The sequence below is a fragment of the Phaseolus vulgaris genome, chromosome 4, assembly GCF_000499845.2.
Source record: "Phaseolus vulgaris cultivar G19833 chromosome 4, P. vulgaris v2.0, whole genome shotgun sequence".
Lineage (NCBI taxonomy): Eukaryota > Viridiplantae > Streptophyta > Magnoliopsida > Fabales > Fabaceae > Phaseolus > Phaseolus vulgaris.
In genome coordinates this window covers 30779949-30802469 of record NC_023756.2, presented here as the reverse complement: position 1 = coordinate 30802469, position 22521 = coordinate 30779949, and the positions used below count along the sequence as shown (strand labels likewise).

General features: G+C 31.8%; 1 pseudogene; it reads right to left on the bottom strand.

Annotated features, from left to right (window-relative positions):
* Positions 1-13469: 13469 nt before the first annotated feature.
* LOC137837529 (receptor-like protein EIX2) lies at positions 13470-15918 on the bottom strand (annotated as a pseudogene).
* Positions 15919-22521: the final 6603 nt, after the last annotated feature.

Genomic DNA, 22521 nt, shown 5'->3' with positions numbered 1-22521 from the left:
TTTTTTCTCTTTCTAAGTCTCTCCCTTCTCTCTTAATTTTCCCCTCCCAATCTTCATCTATTTTAGAATCTGATCGGATCACGTTGTAGCTGGCGAGTTAAGGAACATTTCTACCTGATCAGATTTTCAAACAGAGTAAGTTCATTTTTACTCTAAATATCCTTTGTTCTCTGTTTTTCCTTAGAATTTAGTTATCAATCTTGGTGGGGTCAGTTGAGAAGTTTAATCCTCTCAACTTATTCTATTATATACTGAATTTTTGTTCTGTTTGGATAATTTGCATTAGGCCCGTAAATCTTGAAGCTTATCCAGACTGTGGAAAATAAAACTCTAGAAAGTTGCTTGGAAAGCTAGCAATTAAGGTAAGGGAAGCTCTGGATGTGGAAGATCTGGATGTGGAAGGCACGTGGTCCCAATATTGAATTTCTCTTGCAGGGGTGTTATTTGTTTATATTTTGTGTGTTTGTTTATATATTATTTAAACTTTATAAATATTATATTTTGATAGTTTGAGAGTTAAATATTGTTTGACGTTGGAAAAGTTCTGGAATGATATAAATTTTTAAATGTTATGTAATTGAATGATATGTATTATATACGAATGATGTAAATTGTATGAAAGTGATGTCATACATTTGGGATAATGTATGAGTTGTTGTTTGATGGTACGTTAAGTATGAAAAGCCTATGTTTAACGGAGATCCTCTAGCTTCACTAATGATCTAAGTCATGTAGACTAAGATATTATGTGGTGAGAAGCTGAGAGGGAGTTCATACACACCAGGTCCTGGTGTAGACACTCGGTATTGGATGTTTGAACTTACCCTGACCCTTTCTATTGGATTCGCTGGTAATCTTTGGATCAGGAGTTAGTCTCTGGTAGGGGCATACTTAATGAGTCTTCCGGAAGACGAAGTGAGATTGAAATGAAATCCAATGATTATGATTGAAAATAGATCCATGTGTGGTCTATATGAATGATGGAATTGGTATTGAAATTTTACATGAAATCATTTAAAGAAATGTTTATAAATTATTAGTCTAAACTGGTTATATTTCCATGAATTATGTTATGGATTTTCTTTGCACTAGCTTACCCTTATTTTTCGTGTTGTGTTTGAACTGCGATGACTGTACTATGTACACGAGCAGATGACCATACAGGTGCAGGAGAGCCTTAGAGGTTTTAGAGTTTTATTTTGAGCTATGGATATGTAAATATTTGTATTTCTATAAATCCTAATCATGTATTAGAAATGTTTTGAAAAACTCCAAGTTTGTATAGAAACGAGTATAACTTTTATTGTAATAGTTATATGTAAATTATGGGGTGTTACAATATTAACCATTACTAAATTATATTAGTCTACAAGAAGATTAAAAAAATTAATATCTTGACACTATATATTGTAAGTTAAGAGGTAATGCCAAAACCCTCAAATGAACTCGACTTTGTAATAACCTTTTGGTAATCTGTTTTATTATTTAATGAAAGAAAATATTTTTGATTTGGCATTTTGTTTCCAAGTTGTGTAGGAATGCTCCCACCAAAAGCAGAATAACAGAATAGGAGAGATTGAGACTATTCTCATCATCCCTGTTTGAAGTGGAGGAGTGCGGGTCTCTTGAATGGGTGAATGGAAGAAAAGGAAAAGATAATAAGAAGGCATTATTATTATGATGTGGCTGATATCATATGAAACAACTGTTTAAGTATTGATGACTCTTCCACACACTATGTAAGAGATATATTCTAACACCCTTTTCTTTTTATACAAATTTATACATATCTTATCGCACTTCTGGTATTTCATTAGCCTATATTTGAACGAAATGTATCATTTTGTATTCTTCTATTTTATATAATTTAAAATATATGATATATTTTTCCATGTCACTATTATTTTTGTTATCATTTTTAACTTTCATAAAATATTATATTATTGTTCCACTAAATTATACATGTGAGGTTCACCTTAAGAGTAATTTTAAATTTCACTAACAAATGTTTGTTTAGAAAAACGTGCACAGACACGGTTTTAACAGAAGTCCTAGAGATGGCGAAAGGATAGGTTAGAGAATTATGTCTATTTTTTTTATATCCGCTAGGATTTTTTTTTTTTTTTGAAATGATGAGTTTTTTGTGATTTGGGTAAATTTATTTCACCTTCATCTATTCCATTTTTTAAAACTCTTATTCTCTCGAAAGTTTTTTATGGAGAGTTTCCTACATATCAACATATTCAAAATAAAAGTTTGCATATTTGTTTTATATGTACACTTTGCGAAAAGAATGTGAAATATATTCAACATTTATTTTTTAAAAGCCTTAATACTTTGTTTATTTAGAGTTGGGTTCGACAGATTTTTGCTACTTCTCATTTCTCTAATTAGGATGATCTTCTTGTTTTTATTAAGAGTGATGGTAGTCCTCTGGTTAAATTGATTAAGTTTGTTGTGATAACTTTTTTTATTTGGATGATATGGCGTATAAGGAATTGTGTTTGTTTTCAGGATAACATCGAGGTTTCTAGGGCTGTTTAATTTATTAAAGATTTAACTTGTCTAGTGGAAAAGTCGTCTAAAGCTTTGTGAAGAATGATATGATGGATTTCAACGTGATTAAGTTTTTTGGTATTAATAATCGTATTGGTAAAGTTCTTTGTCCTCTTCCTGTTAGATGAGAGTTTCCTTCTTCAGGCTGGGTTAAAATTAACACTTATGGGACTGCTAAGGGATATCTAGGTCTTGCCACTTGTGGAAGTATTTTCCATGGAAGTATGGAAAAATTTATTGAAACTTTTTATGCGCAATGATACCATGAAAACTTTTAATAAAAAAAAAAGTCTTACATAAAATCATGACATTTTACCAAAAGCACGAAAAGACAGAAGTTTAATTTGTCTTTTATAAATTTTGTGAAGACTTGTAATTTCAAAGTCTATGCAAATTGTTTCATTTGTACACATAATTTTTCTAACCCATTTAAAGGGTTAGAAAAAAATATAAGACAATAATAATATTTATTATACATTATTATACTTTTCGTAATGTTTTAAAAACATTAATATATTTCGATAAATGTAATTTTCTAAAAAATTATAATGTATGAGACAAATAGTATAAAAATATCAAATTATTTACTTAACTTATTTAAATTAAAATTAAAATATTTCATTATTAACTCAGGTATCATTATAAATATAACAAATCATAATTTATTATTATGATATCATTTGTATCACAATACTATTGAGAAAATCACAGACAAAAAAGGAAAAAAGAATTCAGATTAATTCTTCTTTATATAAATAACTGAAAAATATCAAGTAATAAAAAATAATAATAGACAAGATAATGGGATGTACTATACAGAAAATAAAAACTAACAAACTCTTAATGTGAACCAATTAGTCCAAAAAAAAACTTCCAGTAATAAAAATTAATAAGTACACTACAGATTTGTTTTTAACATTTAAGAATCAATAATAAAAAATTTATCTTATCTGATAGGATGTATAATAACACAAAAACTTAACAATAGAGAGAATAAAACACAGAATAATTGCCACAAAACATTTTCTTCTGCCTAACTCTTCTGTGTCGAACACACTGGTTATTATTGGCTTCTCCTTTTCTCTTTTTATTTTCCTTAAAAATCTTATGCAAATAATGTATTTTTAAAAATGCGTAATGAATTAGTAGTCTATAAAGAAAAACACTTTCCTTTTCTTTCTCTTTAATTAAGTCAGTATCGATCTAGTAAATTAGAAAATTACCTAAAAAATATCTGTAATAATATTACAAGTAAATAGATACGTTTTGAACCTTAATATTTATAGTTTTAGTTTTATAATAAATAAATATATTTTAATATATTATTGTTAAAATGTTTAAATATGTCGTGTAACACCCTAGAAATATACCTATTTACAATACAGGTTCTACACGATTTTGTACAAGCTTAGAGTGTTCCTAATACATTATTAGGATTTATATAAATACAAATAATTACATTGCAAAACTCAAATTAAAATCCTAAGGCCTTCCAGACATTCCTGCACCCCTGCATCAACATTTGTTCGTGTACATAGTATAATCATCGCAATTCACAACATAATAAGAAAAACAAGGGTAACCTAGTGAAAAGAAAATTTTATAACATGAATCAATTACTCAATTAAATTATTTTCATTTTATTCATACTAACAGATCCATTTGCATCACAGTACATTGATTTCCTTTCAATTCCCAATACTTTGGATTTTATTTCAATCATAATGATATTATATGGATATATCATCTTTTGAAAGACTCATTAAGTATGCCCCTAATAGAGATTAACATCTAATCTACACTTCTAAGATCAGGGTAATTCCAAACATCCAATATTTTGTGTCTCTCCAGGTCATTATGTGTATGAACTCTCTATTCTTATATTTGAACGAAATTTTTATAAGTTCTTTCAGGGAAAAAATAATTTTGATTTTCTTGTAAGTTAAAATTAATTTTTATATAAAATAAAAGTTAAAAATTTACAATATTTATATAAAATTGTACCGGTCGGTAATGGACAAGTCATGTCACTCAGTCTGGGTGACCGACCGGCCGAGTTAAACATATTTAAAGCAATTATAATAAATAGCAGTTGTTGAGACTCTTTGAGAATGAAGGTCACATCCCACTAAAATCGGGTAACGTCCCGGGTAATCAGGGAACCTCCCTAGTAAACAATTAACACTGATATTTAATAGATTCGATCCATCACAACAGAGGGCCCATGACCAAACACTATAAATAAAACATATGCAAAGGATTAAGGTACACTTTTAATCAGTTCTTAATATACACCTCGAATACTGTATACTTACTTGATCGTCGTAGTACCTTTTTCAGGTCAACTCCGACCGAGCGCCAACGAATTAAGGAAGAAGTCTTAGAGTATTGAAGAGCAAGGGAATTGCCGAATGACTAACACTTCAACAATTGTACAACCAGTTTTCAGGTACTATGTAGGCCCACTTTTTCCATACAAGTACAATTGGCACCCATCATGGGATCGAGATAGAATTAGAAGCAATCATGGTTTCAACAAGACATACCACAAACAACGAATGAATCTTTGAAGATCAGATGGCTATGTTTCAAACTCTACAAAAACAAATGGAAGAGATACGTCAAAAACCAGAAGAATGAATCATTGAGACGAAAATTAAATGAGTCTCCACGTGGACAATAATCTCCTTCAAGTGAACATACCTGGAACCAAGAAAAGACAGTCATTGTTCAGACTCAGACTCAGCAGGCATCTAGAGCACATACCGAACGAACTCATGTCATTGAAGATGATGATGAGCCAATCCCTTCATTGACGAAGTTATGGACACACAACTTTTCCCTAAATGGAAGAGTCTCAACATCAAGCTCTATGATGGTTCCACAGACATGGACGAACACATGAATGTCTACAAAACACAAATGAACCTCTACACTACAGACAAGGCGGTATGGTGCAAGGTTTTTGCTACCCCTCTCAAAGAAAGGGAACTCAATTGGTTTACTAAACATCCATTCGATTCAGTGGATAACTTCAAAACTTTGTTAGCCAAATTTAGTACTCGATTTGCAACTAGCCGACCGCACCACATATCATCTCTAGCTCTTCTCAATGTCAGACAAGAGAAAGAAGAACACTTGCGATCATTCATGAAAAAATTTAACAAATTGTCTCTAAGCATCATAAACCTCATGCTAGAGATAGCCATGCATCATTTGATCTCAACTCTCCAACCCGGACAATTCACTTGTAATCTAATAAAAAAACCAACAAAAAACTTAGATGAATTGAGAAATCAGACAACTAAATTCATTTAAATTGAGGAACTACTTGATTATTACAAGAATTCTCAAGGAGACAATGGATGAGACAAAGGAAAGGAAAAAGACTGAGGTAGCGACATATCCTCGGTCAGTCTGATAAATTCAGAGATAACTGAGGTCCTCAATTTCATGCTTATACCCCATTAAATGCTAATCAGGGAAAATTTATGGATGAAGCATTGCATGTCGACCTGATCCCGGTATTGAAAAAGTTGCAGAGTCCAAAAGATGCCAACATGTCTACCATAATTTTGGTCATACGACCAAAGAGTGTCAAGCATTGAAGGATAACATTGTAAAACTTTTCCAAGTTCGCCACTTGCAAAAATTTGTTCCAACGACGAACAAAAGCTCGTACTGATCTACATAAAGAGAAAGGTATCCATTTAAAGATGAACGAAGGGAACCATACTCTCGGCATAATCGAAAGGAAGAACGATCACGACGCCATAAGAACGAATGACATCCTACAAAACAACAAAGAATGAGTGAAAGCCCCAGGCGGGGTGATCGTTCAAGATGGAGTGAAAGTCCTAGGCGTGACAATCGCTCCTGACGAGGCGTTCGTGAAGTCATAAACACGATCATTGGGGATTCGTGCTCGGTGATCATGGTCAAAAGGAGGAACGTTTACGTCATTATAGAGACGACAAACGTTCTTCAAAACAACAAAGGAGTGAAAGTCCCAAGCGTGACTATTTTTCAGGACAATGTGTTCATGAGGTAATCAACACAATCACTGGAGGATTGGCATGCGGAGAATGTTCAAGTTCAACCTGCAAGAAACTTATAATGGCTATCAAGTCAATCCATTCAACCACAATCAAAGACCAACTGAGAATCCCTCCAATTCTCTTCACAGATGATGATTTTACTGTTATTAATCCGGCTCATGACGACCCTATGGTCATTACAGGGAAAATTGAAAAATTTCTATCACCAAGGTTTTGGTATATCAAGGTAGCTCGGTCGACATTTTATACTAGAAAACTTTCAAAAAAATGAAGATTCGAGAATGAGAAATCCAACCGTATGATGACCACATAGTATGATTTTCTGGCGAATGATTGGACACTCGAGGGTATATTGACTTATACATTACATTAGGCGAAGGCAGATATCTCTGCAAGACCATTAAAATCAGGTAACTTCTTATTAATGCCAATAATTCATATAACATCTTGCTCAGGCGGTCTTCCATCAACTGCCTTAGAGCAATAGTGCCAACTTCGCATCTCGCGATGAAGTTTCCATCTGTTTCAGGTGACACAGTCGTCGTTCATGTTGATGAAAAGGTAGCCTGAGAGTGTTACGTTGCAAGCCTGAAAGTCAAATCAACCAATCAACTATGTTACAAAGAATCACTGCATTGACAGTTGAGAGAATGTAGAAGAGGACGTTATCCAAGGTCTAGAGGACCGACCAGAGATCGGTCTCGGGAAACAAGATCTCCCAGAAGAGAACATATGGTCGCATTAGTCGACCTCGACCCCTAACTGAATGGCACTCGTATTGAGGCGGGTGAGGATCTCCATCCTCTACCCCTATGTGATGAAGAACATACAACACACATAGGATCTTCATTAAAGCCAGCCGACAACAAATTTGTAAGTCAGACACTAACTGACAATGCTGATTTATTTTCCTAGACGGTTTTTGATATGCCAGGAGTAAGTCCAGATGTTATCACACATCACCTTTTGGTCTATAAAGAAGCAAGACTGATCGCCTAGAAGAAGAGAAAAATGAGTGAAGAGAAAAATGGGTGAAGAGAAGCACAATGCAGCGGGCAAGGAAGTTGACAAGCTCGTCAAAGCCGACTTCATTAAAAAAGCAAACTACACCACATGGTTGACAAATGTGGTCATGGTCAGGAAAACCTAATGGTAAATGGAGGATGTGCATGGAATACACCGACCTCAACAAGGCTTGTCCAAAAGATGTTTATCCTCTACCAATCATCGACCGACTAGTTGATGGGGCCGTCCGTCACCATATTTTAAGTTTCTTGGATGCATACTCTAGATACAATCAAATCCAAATGCATCCAAGAGACAAGGAGAAAACAACTTTTATGACCGATTGCGACAACTTCTATTATGAAGTCATGCAGTTTGGTCTAAAAAATATTGGTGCAACTTACTCGAGAATGATGGATCAGATTTTTAAGGGAATGCTCGACCAAAATGTCGAAATTTAAGTTGACGACATAGTGGTCAAATCTTATTCATGTTTATAGCATATTCAAGATCTCAAAAAAGTCTTCAAAGCTCTCAGAGATCACGGTATGTGACTTAACCCTGATAAATGTGCGTTCGGGGTAGAAGGTGGAAAATTTCTAGGTTTCATGCTCACGCATTGTGGTATTGAAGCAAATCTAGAAAAAGTGTAGGGCTGTCGCTGAAATGAGAAGCCCCAAAAATTTAAAAGAAATTCAGAAACTAATCAATTGAATGATGACCCTATCTAGATTTGTGCCGAAGCTAGCAGAAAAAATCAAGTCTATCGTCCAACTTTTGCAAAAAATGGCTAAATTTAATTGGACACCCGAATGTGAAGAAATCTTTTTTCACTTAAAAGCATTTTTGGTGGTCCCTCCAGTCATACAAAAACCGAACACTCAACAACCAATCATAATATACCTTCGGTATCAGAGGAAGCGGTCAATGTAGTTCTTGTACAAGAAGTGGAGAAAGAAGAACGATTTGTCTATTTCATTAGCTGAGTCCTACACGATGCAAGTGCATGTTATCAAATGATTGAAAAGGTAGATCTAACACTCGTTGTCACCGCACAAAGAATCATCGTATTATAGTGAAAACCGACTATCCTATTATGAAGATTCTAGCTAAACCTGATTTGTTCAGAGGAATGATTGGATGGGCAGTTGAGTTGTCTGAATTTCACATCCAGTATCTACCAAGGGGGGCAATCAAGTCTCAAACCTTAGCCGATTTCATGTCTGAACTTAGCCCTTGGCCGACCGAGGGCAAGGATCTCCAATGGACCTTACATGTGGATGGTTCATCGAATGATAAGTCATGCGGAGTAGAAGTAGTTCTTGAAGGTCCGGGCGGCATTCTCCTTGAACAATCATTGAAGTTTGATTTCAAAATGTCAAATAATCAAGCAGAATATGAGGTCATCCTGGTTGAGCTTACTTTAGCATATGACATGGAAGCCCAACAACTTATTAAGGAGCGACTCTCATCTAGTAATCAAAAAAGTTAAAGTGAAATTCGAGGTAAAAGAGTCTTTATTGCAGAAATACTATCACCTCATTTGGAATTTGATGTCTAAATTAAAAAAATGTTCAAATTGAACACATTTGATGTGAGTATAATGCTAGAGTTGACATGCTTTAAAGGTTGGCTACTACTAAAAGGAAAGGGCTACGTCGTTCGGTTATATATGTAATCCTAAAAAATCCCAACATCAGCACGGACGAGTGCATGACCATTTTTGAAAAGGAAACCTGGATGACACCTATCAAACGAATTTTAGAAAATGATGAATATAAGGCACAAGAGGAGAAGACAATAAGGCAATAGACCGCTCAATTTGTCCTCATTGATTTCGATCTCTATCAACGAAGATACAATCTACCATTATTATCTAAAATTATATTTATTATGTCCTATCTATATAGTATTTTTTAAAATATCTTATTGAATTGATCGTTGTCGACGCAGGACTACAATCCTCTGGCTCTGATTCTGATTTTAATTATGACGACGAAGGTTAGAACACTTAGGAAATAATAACTGTCTGGAAACGGAAGTTCAAATTTGCCCACATCTTTTGGAGTACATGCATTTATAGAGGCAAATTTTCTTATAAGTTATTTTTTTAAAAATATTTTAAAATGAACTAATTACAAGTTAGAAGTTTTTCTCTTATTATTCTTTATTGCTCTCTATTTTCCTAAAAAATTATATTAGTCAGAAATAAAGATATGAGCAATAAGTTGGAAAATCACCCTAAAATCTAGGGACTTAAAACAAGTTATTCAAACATTACCAATTTTTAGTATGAGCTCAAACAAGTTGAGAGAAACACTTTTCTCAGCTGGTACTACTAAGATTGATGACTAAATCATAGAGAAAAAATAGAGAATAAGGGAACTTTAGAGTAAAAATGAACTTACTCTATTTGAAAATCTGATCGGATAAAAATGTAGCCTGACTCCTCATCTACAATATGGCATGATCAGATTTTGGAATAGATGAGGTATGGGAGAGAAATTGAAGAGATAAGGAAGAGGGGGAGAGAAAAATAAAAGAAAGAAAGGTGGTGGGGGTGGGGGGTCGGGTCTTTGCTTCTTTTACGGGGGTTCTTTTTCTTTCTTTTATTTTCTCTGTTTCTTTTCTTATGCTTTTTATTTACGTTGTTACAGAAGAAGTAGCATTATAGATTTATGCCTTTTGATGATTTATTGTTCATAATATTTTCAGTTGTACTTTTCCAAATTTATTGTTGCAGAGAAGTGATTGAAAAATAATTTATTTTTCAGATTTACATTTCTTATTATGGTACATATTGTAGGTTTATCATAAAAGAAGTATGTCGGACATGAAGAGGAACACATTTGATTGTTGAAGAATATAATATAGTGAAAATAACTTTTGTCCTATTTTGTGTTTTGTAAACAATGTTAGGTTTTCATTTGTATTACTTCATAGAAATATTCGTCTTTTATTGATTTCTCGTAATTTTTTAATGCATATTTTGTTTTTGAGTTTGAACTTCAATGTGTCTATTTGATATATTTTTGTACATATTTTAATTTAGTTATATATATATATATATAACATGTTAATTGATGAATGTTATATTATTAATTTGTTTTATTTATCAAAAAAAATAATTTAACAAACATAGATAATAAATAAGTACAATATATGTAAATAAGTGTGGTTGAAAAAAATACATAAATGCTTAAATGATAAATGAAAAACAAATGTTCATAGCTTTGAAACCTATGATATTTTACGAAGGTTCTGAAACCTATGGTATTTTATGTAGGTTCTAAAAGCTATCGTATTTTAGGGAGGTTTTGAAACTCATGATATTTTTTGAAGGTCGTAAAAAATCAATGATATTTTATGGAGGTTCTGAAACCTATGGTATTTTACGGTGGTTTTGAAATCCATGATATTTTGTGGAGGTTTTGAAACTCGTGGTATTTTACGGATGTTCTAAAACTCATGGTATTTAGCAGGGGTTTTGAAAAACTTTTCTTGGGGTTTAAAAAAACTCTGAGAACACACAGGATGGTGTAACAAAGAAAATTATAACCCTGAATAAATAATTTAATAGAGGTTTTAACTCTTGGTAATGTAAACATAAACTCCGTTAAACCTTTTTTCTTATAGTGATTTAATTATAATATAAAATATATGTTAATTATTTATAAATTATTTAATTATAATATAAAATATATGTTAATTATTTATATTTAATTTGTAGTCTCATATCGAGAAAATGAGTATAAATATTATGTGATGAAATATAATAACATCCCCAATAATATCCACCTAGATTAGTAACTCACCGAGGGAGAATACAAAATTAAGTCACATTAATTATGTAACTAAGAATTTTTATTTTTATTAATTAAGTCAATTTTTGAATTTTTAGTTATTTAAGGATCTATCCTTATTGAAGAATAAAGACATTGAAGATATTAGGATGACTTTCTTGTTGTAAAGTATCTTTTATAAGGTGTTGATCTTTAGTTTATTTAAATATCAATATGTAAATGCATTTAACCTTTTTACCATGCTTATTGTTAAATCAAATATTTATCTATATATGTGTACCATCTTTATAATTGTAAATATTTATTTATTTAGTTCTTAATTTTTAGTTAAAAATAATAATAAATGAATATATCTATTTAAGGATTTTACATTTTTATATCTAAGTGAATGCAATTGTTATGCATAGAAAAAAAATCACTAAAGCAATAAATTATGTTTTAAAAGAACTCACTTTCTGTGGTAATTCACTAATAAAAATCACCATTTTATTATTTAATATTTTAAAGAGATAATATTTGATAATAAACGAATAATAAAATACTTTAAATTTATTTATAGTTATTGTAAAAATATTTATTTTCATTCACTTAATTTAAATTATCCTTTAAATTTAAATAAATAAGGTTACATAGGTTTCGATAGGAGTGTTTCTAATTCTTTACTTCAATTATAAAAGAAAAACATGTGGAGTACAAAACCTCCCACACATGTGCCAAAGAGAAAAGGAGAGAAATTCAATTCTAGAATGAGAAGGGAGTTACCCAAATCAAAATTCTAACCCATTGAAAATAGTAGAGTGTTATTTCAAAAAACTAAAACGTCTAAAAAAGTTAAAGAAATAAGTTGTATATAAAGTGCGTAACTTGAAAGCTAAGAAGATCATTACTAAAGTCTGCTTTAAAATTCAGAATTTCATTATAATTTTTTTCTAATTATTTCAAAAATATTTTTCACTTAATTTAAATTATATTCTTTAAACTCGAATACATACGGTCGTACACGTAGGTTTACTTTGGAGTATTTCTAGTTATTTTTAACAATTACAAAGAAAAGAAAAGGGAGGACACAATTAAAAACAGTCTACATAGAATCATGTCATTTTGCGAAATCATGGAAAAGTAAAGTTAATTGGTCTTTACATAAAACTTCTAGAAATAGTAATAATAAAGGATTTCTACTGCAAAAACGTTGTTGAAAATAAAATATAAAATGATCATCACACTTGGATGTTACAATTCTAAGCACTTGAATTAGAACAAAACAACGTTATAAATGCATTATGCAAAACAACTCGATCAAATCATAGTCTGGAAACTATAATAATAAATATCTTGCACTTGTATGGCATCTAATGATGCTTTCATCCATCCCAGATCAATCAGAAGTGCGTAGCACATCTGCAATAACCTGCAATTAAGCTCAACTTATCAATGTGAAATCGTAAATGAATGGAATTAAGCTCAACTTATCTGAATACCAATTCAATAAATTATATTAACCATTAATAAATTATATTAATCTACAAGAAGATTAAAAAAAATTAATATCTTCACACTATATATTGTAAAATAATCAGTAGATACATTCATTTTACAATCAAACTTTCAAATAAAATTATGTCAATTAATATGAAAAATTATATATTAAAAAGACAGAAATAAATAAGTTAAGGGGTAACGCCACCCTCAAATAAATTCGACTCTGTAATAACCTTTTGATAATCTGTTTTTATTTAGTGAAAGAAAATATTTTTGATTTGCCATTTTGTTTCCATTTCAATATTTGATACATCTGAAAAGACAGTAAAAAATTAGAGAATGTAGGAAATGCCCTGTTGATTAAGCTCAGGCTTATCATCACATCCCAAATTTCACTTTCATTATTTGTGAAGCAAATATTGGTATATTTGACTAACATACCTCCTTCATGCAATCAACAAAACTTGCCACATTGTTCATATATGCGGTCTGTATATCTGTTTAGGAAGCTGAGATAAGCATTTCTCCGAGAAGGTGAAAGTAGTATTAGCCCTAATAAGGGCCAAATAGGTTCGAAATAGCTCTGATACGTGGACTTTAAGCCTAACTCAATCTCATAAAACCAGCTCATAGGATTGAGGTTTGCACCCACTTATATACAATGAAAGGCTCTAATCTCTAGTCGATGTGGGATCTTCAACACAAATATCCAATTTCTTTTGGTATTTCACCCGTTAACTTATTACAAGATCAATGCTCTTAAGCTTTAACTGTGGATTCTCGAACCCCTGTTCCACACCTTTCCACGTAAAGCTTATGTTAAGGTTACAATCATAAATGGTATTCTTCGGATATATACGATGTAGAGTGTCACTTTTGTTGATGCTCCTTTCAGACATTGCAGTCAAATTGTTTAAGCATGAAGGAATTCTTTTGGATAACATATTCCTCGAAAGATCCATGAATTGAATATGCTTCAAATAACATAACTGAATAGGAAGATTTCCAGAAAAATGATTCGCTCGCATGATCAGGATTATCAACTGTTGCATACTTTCTCCGATCCATGGTGGTATTGGACCAGACAACACATTTTCACCCACATCCAACATAATTAAATTGTTGCAATTCTTTAAAGTGGAAGCTAATTCACCCGTTAGGTTATTGTTTCGTAAGACCAAGACTTCCAATTCAACAAGGCTGCCCATGGACACAGGAATCTTCCCTGACAATTTATTGTTGCTTAAATCAAGAAACATTAATAGATCTACAGACTTCCAACAGTCTGGAAGATGTCCCTTCAATTGATTATTTGATAAATCTAAAAGGGCCATTGGAGAGGTGCTTTGGTCACATGTGAGTGAAAACAAATTTGAAAATTTGTTGTTAGAAAGCCTCAACTCTATAACTTGTAGTAAAAACGATGGAATTTTACCTTCAAATTGATTTGAGTTTAGAATTATAGTCGGTCTACTCTGAAGCTTCAATGATATATTAGGAATTGCACCAATAAGATTATTCTGAGACATATTCAACCTTGCGATATTTTGCAAGTTGTTCCAAAACCATTTTAGTACTGAACCATTAAGCCCATTATCTGAAATGTCGAGTTCAATTAACGAACTTTGAGTCTGGAGCCAACTAGGAAAAGTGGGACCCAACTTGCAACATCTTAGTTTCAAATTTATTATTTGAAAAGGAGGAACCCAATTAGGGACTATTTTCATAGACAAAGAGTTCTCTGACAAATATAAGTACCTTAATTTGGAAAAATTGGAAAGATGGGATTCCGTGACGTCTCCCTCCAAATGATTTCCATCCAAATACAACTCCTCCAACTCAGATAACAATCCAATGCTTGCAGATAGTATGCCGGTAATCTGGTTATCAGATAAATCCAAACTCTGAAACAGGTGTCGGTTGCACCATGAAGAATTTTGAAAGAAGCTAGAAATTTCCCCACTCAACTTGTTAGTTGAGAGGACTAACTTCTGCAATGTGCACATGTTCCCAAAGAAAGATGGAATCTCGCCTTGTATTTTGTTAGCAGAGAGGTCAAGAACTTCAAGAGAGTTCATTACTTTCCCAAATCTATCTGGAATGGGACCTTCTAACACGTTATCATGAAGGTAAAGTGTACGAAGATTGGTAGTGGAATAGAAGAGCCAATAAAATATGGATGATGATTTCAAAAAATTTGAAGAGATGTCAAGGTAGACGAGAGAAGATGAAGAATTTGTGATTGAAATAGCTGATATAAAAAAACTATCATCCCTGAGACTACAATTTTGCAAACGAAGATTTTGAAGTTTTGAACTGAAGTTAAAATTAAAACTCCCTGGAAAGACCGATGATGTCATATTATTATAAGAAAGGTCAAGGATCACAAGAGAAGGAAAATTTGAGTGAATAGGAGATGACAAAAGAATGTTATTATGAGAAAGATAAAGTTGTTGAAGATTAAGGCTAAAGTTTGACAATAATTGAAATGTTGAGGATGTGAGCATATTATAAGAAAGATCAAGGATGGTAAGAGAAGTTGAGAAATTGGAATATGAATAAAATAGAGATTGAATATCGGTATCTGAAAGGAAACAATCAATTAGCCTCAACTCTCTTAGCTTTGGAAAAATAATTGTTTGCAACCAATCATGGTTATGTAAATGACTGAAGGCAAGTCTAAGAGTGCGCAAGAAAGGAAAATTCCCAACCTGGAAAGGAAGTGCTCCAAAAAATGAATTTCCTATAAGATCAAGATACCTCAATTGTGACAGATTTGCAAGTTGATAAGGGAGTTCTCCGTCGAGATAATTGGAACTGAGATCGAGATACCTTAAATGTGTAAGGCTTCCAAGTTGATAAGGGATATCTCCATGGAAATGATAATTGTGACTTAGATCCAAAGACAGTAAATGTGTCAGGTTTCCAAGTTGGGTAGGAATGCTCCCACCAAAACCAGAATAGGAGAGATTAAGATATCTTAAGTTGGTAAGTGAGCCCATGAGTTGTGGGATGTGACTCCCTTGAAAATTATTGTAGCTAAGATCCAAATGTTGAATATTTTGCAAGGGAAGCATTGAAGTGATATTGATTGTACCTCTCAAATATTGTGGATACTGACCAGGGAGGCGAAGGATGATTACATGACCTGTTTGATGGTCGCATTGAATGCCTTTCCATTTACAACAATCTCTATGAGGCCATGTTTGAAGTCGAGGAGTGCCTCTCTCTCCCTCTCAATGCACTTTATTTGTAAGGTATTGTTGAATGGGAAAATGGATGTTGCAAGATGGAAGAAAAGCAAAAGTAGGAGAAATGCATAAAGATAATAAGAAGGCATTATTATGAAGTGGCTGATATGAAACAAATGCTCAACTATTGATGACTCTCCCATACATTATGTAAGAGATATAACACCCTTTGCTTTTTATACAGATATAAATATCTACATATTATGAAAAGTCTTCATGATTTAATTTTGCTACAGCATGAGAAAAGGAAGCCTAATTTGTTTTTATATAAAATTTGTATGAATATTAAGAATATCAAAGTCTATACACTTGTTTTAGTTTTCCAAATTTGACTTGACTTGTAACGTCCTTATGGAACACATGGAATAGATTCATAGTTAAATATTACAAAAACCAACTTTTAAATATATTATAATTCAAAACAACAAAAACGGTACATATAGTTAAACTTCCAGATTTGGCTACTGCCTCATATAGCTCTCTTACTTGTAGGACTACATGGTTTGACGATAAAACACCGAGGTGAACTAATTAAAATTTTAATAAATACATAACTAAACAATAATCATATTTATTATAATGTACTCTAATACCATTCATCCAAAATGAAACCTATCTTATTTAATCCATATCCAATGCTATAGATTAATATGCATAATGGGCACTAAAAAGAATCAATAAAAGATAGACGTCTTTTAAAACATCTTTGACATCATCAGATTCTAAGAGTCATAGTGAAGTCAGATTAAGTTATATTTAAAATGATTAAATAAATTATTGATTTTAAATGGAATATTATTATATTATTTTATAACACTTAAAATATCACAAATATAAAGAAAAATATAATTGTTGAGAAAGTTATCATACATCATAAAAAAAGTGAGAAGAAGTGATGTTATATATTTAGAAACAAATATAATTTTTTATTGATTTTTTTAGCAGAAAATAAAATATATCATTACATATATAGAAATAAATATATTGTAATTTTATGCTTCATTGGTTAGTACTAAAAATTAATAAAAATGTTGTTATCTATTTAGTTGCAAAGATATATTATGATTTTTTTATTTTGATGAAAATTAGTTTTTATCATATTGTAAAAGTAACTCAATTATGATTCTTTGACTCCTCCTATAAAAAATGGATATCAAAATATTTTGAAATTATCTGTATCATTATTTTATAAACCAATGTAAGTCATAATAAATGTTAGTATATATGGACACACGAGGAATCCTAACATCGTTAATTTAGACATAAGCTCACCTAATAAAAGATATTAGAACCATATTCAAAATCGTGTTTAAAAATAAAATATATATTATCACTTTTTTATTAATTTTTTATTGACATAAAATAATAAATGTTATATATTTAGAAATAAAATATATCATGTTTTTATTATTGATTTGTTAGCAACCCTTAGTGTATATTTAGTTAAAAGATATATAATGATTTATTTATTTTTAATAAAATCTCAGCAACCAAAGCAGTTTGAATATCAAGAAATGCAGAGAACCCACCAATAAACTATGATCCCATACTCTAACAGAAAATACCTCAACAAGTAGCAAGACCAAGATACTCTCGAGCAATTCCATGATCAGTGTTAATTTTAACCTATCTTGGTGAAGGGAACTCACATCTAAGGAAAATGACGAAGAACTTTACCAGTACGAGTATTAATACAAAAAAATTTAATAACATTGAAATTCAACACATTATTTTTCATTGAAACTTTAAACGAATGTTAAACCTTTAATTAACGAAATAGCCCTAAAAATATCAATTTTATCCTGAAATCTAGCATAATTCATCATATGTCATATTGTCGAAATAGAAAAAGTTATCACAATAAGATTAAGCAATTTAACTAAAGGACTACCATCACTCTTAATAAAAGAAAAAAAATCATCCTTGTTAAAGAATTGAGGAGGAAGAAAAATATATCGAACCCAACTTTAAATAAGTTTCTTTTATGTGAATTTAGCCGTTCAAAGTTTTTTTTCCCAAAAATATTATTTGTGTCCCCGAAACCCACGTTAATAACTTGTTTATTTTATTTTATTTTAGTGTCACAATAACGTTCCTTTAGCAGACTCTTTTTTTTTTTAATTTTTTGCTGTCTTCGTAGGATGGGTTTGGTACAGTCTAGTTAAGTCCAGTACTGGACCTATGCTTTATTATGGAAGTTATTTCTTCATTTTAATTTGTGGTGATTCCACATCGAACAGAAATACGCAGCACATCTGTAATATTTGTACAACCATTAATGTGATTTATTACAAGATAAATAAACACGGAATCATGTTTTTCAATGTGAAATTGTAAATGAATGTAATTAAACTCAACTTATTTGAATTCCAATTCAATAAATTATATTAACCATTACTAAATTATATTAGTCTACAAAGAAGATTAAAAAAATTAATATCTTGACACTATATATATTGTAAGTTAAGAGGTAACGCCAAAATCCTCAAATGAACTCGACTTTGTAATAACCTTTTAGTATTTATGGAAGGCTAAGGCGTTCCCTAACGTGTTAACCACAGCATGGAGGGTTTTGATGGGCAGAATGCCAACTAGGGTGTCTTTAGGCAGGAGAGGAGTTGTGTTAAGCACACTAGTGTGTCCGATGTGCCAGACAAAGGAGGAATCATGCCAACATCTGTTCTTGGAATGTAAGACTGCAATACATGTATGGGCTTTATGCTTCAGATGGAGTGGAATAGTGTTTGTCCAACATAATGACATTATGGCCCACTTTGTGAGTTTCCATTTAATGCAGAGCAGCAAGGTACAAAACGAGGTTTGGAAAGGTGTGTGGGCGGCCATAGTATGGTGTTTATGGGAGCAGAGAAACCAAGTGGTGTTCAATCAAGGAGTAGTCCATGTGTGCGTAGTCGGTGTTTATGATCGCCGGTGGATGAAACGGAGATCTCCATGTGTGCGTAGTCGGTGGTTGTCGAAGGTATGCAAAGGTCAACATGATCGCCGGTCGATGAAGCGGCGTTCTCCATGTCAATATGATCGCCGATCGACGAAGCGGTGTTCTCCATATGTGTGTAGTCGGTGGTCGCCGAAGTTATGCAAGACCAACATGATCGCCGGTCGATGAAACGGAGATCTCCATGCGTGCGTAGTCGGTGGTCGTCGAAGGTATGCAAAGGTCAACATGATTGCCGGTTGATGAAGCGGCGTTCTCCATAGGTCAACATGATCGCCAATCGATAAAGCGGCGTTCTCCATATGTGTGTAGTCGGTGGTCGCCGAAGTTATCCAAAGCCAATATGATCGCCGGTCAATGAAACGACGATCTCCATGCATGCGTAGTCGGTGGTCGTCGAAGTTATGCAAAGGTGAACGTGATCGTCGGTCGATGAAACGACGAGCTCCATGTGTGGTTTTCTCACTTTAAGGTTGTGCTGCTCCAACCATAAAGGAGAGTTTCTTTTGTGGATAATTTAGGAAGTCCACTTCTGGTTAATGTATATGGGTTGGGATACCCCTGAAGTATCCCCTTTAATTTTATTTATTCATTACTGATAAAAAAAAAAACTTTTTGGTAATCTGTTTTATTATTTAATGAAAGAAAATATTTTTGATTTGACATTTTGTTTCCAAGTTGAGTAGGAATGCTTCCACCAAAAGCAGAATAGGAGAGATTGAGATATCTTAAGTTGGTGAAAATAGTTATTGCAGAAATCCAAATGTTGAATATTTTGCAAGGGAGACAGGGAAATGATACTGGTTAAGGAGACTAAGGATAGTTATATGACCTGTTTGGTGGTGGACAAGTTCTCATCACCCCTCTATGTAGATAGGACATCTGTGAGGTCATAGGCCATGTTTGAAGTGGAGGAGTGCGTGTCTCTTGAATGGGTGAATGGAAGATGCAGATGGAAGAAAAGGAAAAGATAATAAGAAGGCATTATTATTATTATTATGTGGCTGATATGATATGAAACAACTATTTAAGTATTGATGACTCTTCCACACACTATGTAAGATATATTCTAACACCCTTTTCTTTTTATACAAATATACATATCTTATCGCACTTCTGGCTATTTCATTAGCCTATATTTCAACAAAATGTATTATTTTGTATTCTTCTATTTTATATAATTTAAAATATATCATATTTTTCCATGTCACTAGTATTTTTGTTATCATTTTTAACTTTCATAAAAATATTATATTATTGTTCCACTAAATTATATATGTGAGGTTCCCCTTAGAGTATTTTTAAATTTCACTAACAAATGTTTGTTTAGAAAAACGTGCACATGCACGGTTTTAACAGAAGTCCTAGAAATGGCGAAAGGATAGGTTAGAAAATTATTTCTATTTCTTTTTATATCGGTTAGGACTTTTTTCTTGAAATCAGGAGTTCTTGAAATTGGAGTAAATTTATTTGGTTTTCATCTATTTCGCCTTCCAAAACTCTTGTCTTTTTGAAAGTTTTTCATGGAGGGCTTCCTACATATCAGCATATTCAAAATAAAGGTTTGCATATTTGTTCTATGTGTACACTTTGTGAAAAAAATGTGGAATCTATTCATCATTTATTTTTTGAATGCCTTAATGCTTTGTATATTTAGAGTTTTCCTACTTCTCATTTCTCTAATAAGGATGATCTTCTTTCTTTTATTGAGAGTGACGGTAGTCCTCTGGTTAAATTGATTAACCTTGTTGTAATAACTTTTTCTATTTGGATGATATGGCGTATAAGGAATTTTGCTCGTTTTCAGGATAAAATTGAAGTTTTTCTAGGGTTGTTTTGGTTATTAAATATTTAACTTGTCTAGTGGGAAATTCGTCTAAAGCTTCAATGAAGAATGATTTGATGGATTTCAACGTGATTAAATTTTTTGGTATTAATACTTGTATTGGTAAAGTTTTTTGTCCTTTTCCTGTTAGATGGGAGTTTCCTTCTCCAGACTGGGTTAAAATTAACAGTGATGGGACTGCTAGGGGATATCTAGGTCTTGTCACTTGTGGAGGTATTTTTTGTGGGAGTATGGGAGAATTTATTGGAGCTTTCTCTGCGTTTTTTCTTGAAGTTCAGACTACACTGGTTGCTGAGTTTTATGGAGTTATATATGCTTTGGAGGAAGCTCAAAATATGGGGCTTACTAGTGTTTGGCTGGAATGCGACTCTTCCTTGGTATGTGCTGCGTTTACTGCTAGGAAAAATGTTCATTGAATGCTTCTTAATCGATGGAATACCAGTGTTACTTACTGTGAGAAAATCAGGTTTAGGGTTACTCATATTTTTCGTGAAAGGAATGCGTATGCAGATATGTTTGCAAATTTAAGTTTTATTCATAGAGAATCTTTTCATTAGTATAATAGACTTCCATCTAGTTTATTATTAGAATTCTTTATGAGTAGGTATAGTCTCCCTATGTATCATTTTTGTTAACATATGGGTTTTTGGTCTAGTCCCCCCCATATTTTTGTATTTTCTTTCTGTTTTCTTTTTTTTAATAATACTTTTTTCCATGTGATGACAAATGATTGTTGTTAATTGAGGTGTCAACTTATCTAAGATGTCAAGTTGCATAATAATGCCTAACATAAAAAATTTTAATCATAAAAAAAGTGCCATACATAAAATCATGACATTTTACCAAAAGCACGAAAAGACAGAAGTTTAATTTGTCTTTTATAAATTTTGTGAAGACTTGTGATTTCAAAGTTTATGCAAATTGTTTCATATTCTAAATTTGATATCATTGTACACATAATGTTCTAACCCATGAAAAGGGTTAGAAAAAAATATAAGACAATAATAATATTTATTATACATTATTATACTTTTCGTAATTTTTTAAAAACACTAATATATTTCGATAAATGTAATTTTCTAAAAAATTATAATGTATGAGACAAATAGTATAAATATCAAAATATTTATCTAACTTAACTTATTTAAATTAAAAAAAAATATTTCATTATTCACTCAGGTATCATTATAAATATAACAAATCATAATTTATTATTATGATATCATTTGTATCAGAATACTATTGAGAAAATCACAGACAAAAAAGGAAAAAAGAATTCAGATTAATTCTTCTTTATATAAATAACTGAAAAATATCAAGTAATAAAAAATAATAATAGACAAGTTAATGGGATGTACTATACAGAAAATAAAAACTAACAAACTCTTAATGTGAACCAATTAGTCCCAAAAAACTTCCAGTAATAAAAATTAATAAGTACACTACAAATTTGTTTTTAACATTTAAGAATCAATAATAAAAAATTTATCTTCTCAGATAGGATGGATAATAACACAAAAACTAAACAATAGAGAGAATAAAACACAGAATAATTGCCACAAAACAT